At 35.4% G+C, this 3237-nt stretch overlaps 1 pseudogene; it reads left to right on the top strand.

The window, feature by feature from the left end:
• The first annotated feature begins 1745 nt into the window (after positions 1–1745).
• Positions 1746–2765, top strand: LOC102006459 (annotated as a pseudogene).
• The last annotated feature ends 472 nt before the right edge of the window (positions 2766–3237 follow it).

Below are 3237 nucleotides of genomic sequence, written 5' to 3'. Positions count from 1 at the left end.
CTCATGCATGTTAGATAACCAATTGACCACAGAGCTACATCTCCAAGCCCTAATCACTATTTCTGCCTGGAATAAGAAGATTAAACAAAAATTTAAAAATGTAGCATTAACACAAGTGATATCACACAGCTTTTATCTAAAAATACTGTGATTAAAGAAAATGTGATATACTACCACTACTTACAAACACTATAAAAGTTGTTAGTTTCTTCAAATTTTTTATTAAAAGTTGCTTTTCTCTTTGAAAATGAAAATTAGTGTTATGTTCTCCTACTTGTGAAAGCCACTTAAGTAGATCAGATGACAGGCCCTAATTGCAATTTGTTGAGAGCCCATGTTTATACCGACACAATTTGACAGGTATCCTATTTATTTGTTTTAGCTTAAAGAAAATTTATTAACCATAAAATAGGCAATTAATGGTCTTAGAAATTGAAATTATTTCCCTGTTCACTAACAAGAGAGAGTCTAATCTAGGAAAGTCCATGTTTCCATACCATTTTGTCTCAGAGGTAAGAATGTATTTCTTACTGCACAATAATTCAGTCCTTTACTTTATTCGTGAGATTGCCCACAAGGTGCTAATGGCACTGGCAAATGTTGTTATATTCACGTCAAGAATTATTCTGAGTTCTCCACACCATTTAACAGCTCTCAGGTACAGTGAATTTTTGTCACTGCCAATATACCACTTTTACCCAGGAGACTCTATCACCCATTAGTAATTCCACAGCCTCCAAAAGCCCCTTTCTCCTTTCCACACAAAAATAGAATTGCTCTACATTTACCTCTTAAAAACTATTTGATCTATTTGTGGATTTTAGGTGCCTTAAATTATATCTTCCAGTATAAAAATATTTATATACAGTGTTGCATGATGTAGAAAACTCTCTGAATTGATTTGATACTATTAATGTAGATAGATTTCAAATTTGAGGATTTACAGAATTTCCACTAGCATACATTTTTAGCAGTTTTCTGTATGAGTTCCACATAAAATGACTGTTGTGATGCAGTGTGTTTAAATTTTAAAAATAAATTGTAAAAGATAAAAAGCAGGCACCTGAATTTCAAAAATGTGCAACGAGTGTGAACAGGCAATTCACAAAAGAAACAGTACAATAAGTTTCCATAACAGGTGATTAAGAATCTCAGCAATAATATGTGAAATACTCAATAAAATATTCAATAAAATAAATTGATTTTATTTAAATATAAATATAAATACAAATAAATTGAGTTTAATTGAAAATTTTATTAATACTCAATAAAATAAAATTTTTCATCTCCCACATTACCAAAGATTGAATAAAACAATGACCCCTAGTACTAATTTTACTATAGTGCATTTAGAAATATAAAGTGTCACAATGATTCTAAGAGAATTTGGTAATTTATAGAAATCATTCTTTAAAAGTTAATTTTTACTTCAAATTTATACAAAGGAAACAATTAGCAGCAGTGTAAAGACATTTGAACAAAAATGTTCATAATAGTAAACTGTATATAGAAAGCAACACTGTTCTTGCTTGTTTTTCACATCTCTGTATCATTAGCATCAAATGTAGTGTCTGGTATATTATAGAGATTCCATATACATTTAATTGATTATTTACATTGTTAGGAAATTGTGCTCCATCTAAAGAACAGTAAGGCATTGAAAAAAACAAGCAGTGACATAGCTTTATAGTAACATGATGTGCACTTTAGACCATAATGTCTGTAGATGTTTTTGGCATGGAATAATGTTTACAGTAAGTGTCAAGTTGCCACATAGTGTTATTCTAATTTTGAAAATATAAATAGCAAAATGTCTGCAGGATATAATCTATACCCTAGAATATTGAATGTAATGTGTATAAGTTATACAAGATTCAATTTTTTATTCACCCATATTTTTAACTGATCTGCAAAACTATATATTAACAATATAATTAGAACAACATAAGTGATTCTTCACCAAATTATAAAGTAAGGAAGGTTTTCCTTAGAATAATAACAAGAGTCTTCCAGCAGCAGACATGGTGATGCTGACAGCAGGTGCAGGTTCTCACTCTGGACCAAGATGTTGCAAGAGCAATTGAATTACTGGTAAAACTACAGGAACCTGGGGAAGTACCAGTACACAAGCTACAGTCCCTCAGAAAAGTGCTTCAGAGTGAGTTTTGTGCAGCAGTTCGAGAGGCATATCAATATATGCATGAAACGATAACTGTTAATGGCTGTCCCGAATTCTGTGCAAGGGTTACAGCAAAGGCAACAGTTGCAACTTCTGCAGCTAGTGAAGGCCACTCCCACCCTCGGTAGTGGAACTGCCAAAGACCAATGAAGGCCTTGGTTTTAACCTGATGGGAGGAAATGAGCAAAATCCCCAATTTATATCTCTCACATCATTCCTGGAGGGGTGGCTGAAAGACACAGAGGACTCAAACAAGGAGACCAGCAGCTCTCCATGAATGGAGTGCGTCTTGAAGGAGAACACCATGAGGAAGCTGTGGAACTACTCAATGCTGCTAAGGACAGTGTCAAGCTGGTGGTCAGATACATTCCAAAAGTGCTGGAGGAAATGGAGGCTTGCTTTGCAAAGCTAAGGACAGCCTGGCGTCAACAGCAGCAACAATTGTTCATTCAGCAGCATCAACAGCAACAACAAACACAACAAAACCACTTGTCATAGGCCCTTAAGGAAAAGCTACTTGATCAGACATCTGATAGTCACAAATTGGAAATCATGCTTCAGAATCCCAGCACATAGAAAAAGACAATACCAGTAATCATACCTGTCAAGAAACTCTGAATGTATGGTGTATAAATTCTTTACCAAAGCAAATCAACACTTCCTTCCCCTGCTTGCACCCTCCTCATGTGCTCTTTACACACACAGACCTTCAATCCACGCAGTGGGAATTCCCAGTGGGTAGAGGGAGAGATTTTTCCAGTCTACAGCCTGAAATAGGATAAGAACAAAGTCTGTGACTTTCAAATAGATCACCAGGGCCAGGAATAAGTCAACCTTTGGCCTGTGGCTTTTCCAGAGACTAACAAACCCCTCCTTAAGCTGTAGTTCAAACTGCATCAGTTCAAGGTTGCTACCACTTGAGAGAAACGTACACATTGCCCCTCCCCCTGACCTGTCCCACAACCCATATTGCTGAATTATTTGAACTGGAATTCCAATGCATTGAAAATTCAGCAGCCAATCTCCTCCTGAAAATGGCGAGTTACTATGCTAAATCC

Source organism: Chinchilla lanigera, unplaced genomic scaffold (genome assembly GCF_000276665.1).
Source record: "Chinchilla lanigera isolate Chin_1 unplaced genomic scaffold, ChiLan1.0 scaffold00017, whole genome shotgun sequence".
NCBI lineage: Eukaryota > Metazoa > Chordata > Mammalia > Rodentia > Chinchillidae > Chinchilla > Chinchilla lanigera.
Note: the sequence above shows the minus strand (reverse complement) of the source record. Positions and strands in the feature narration are given on the sequence as shown.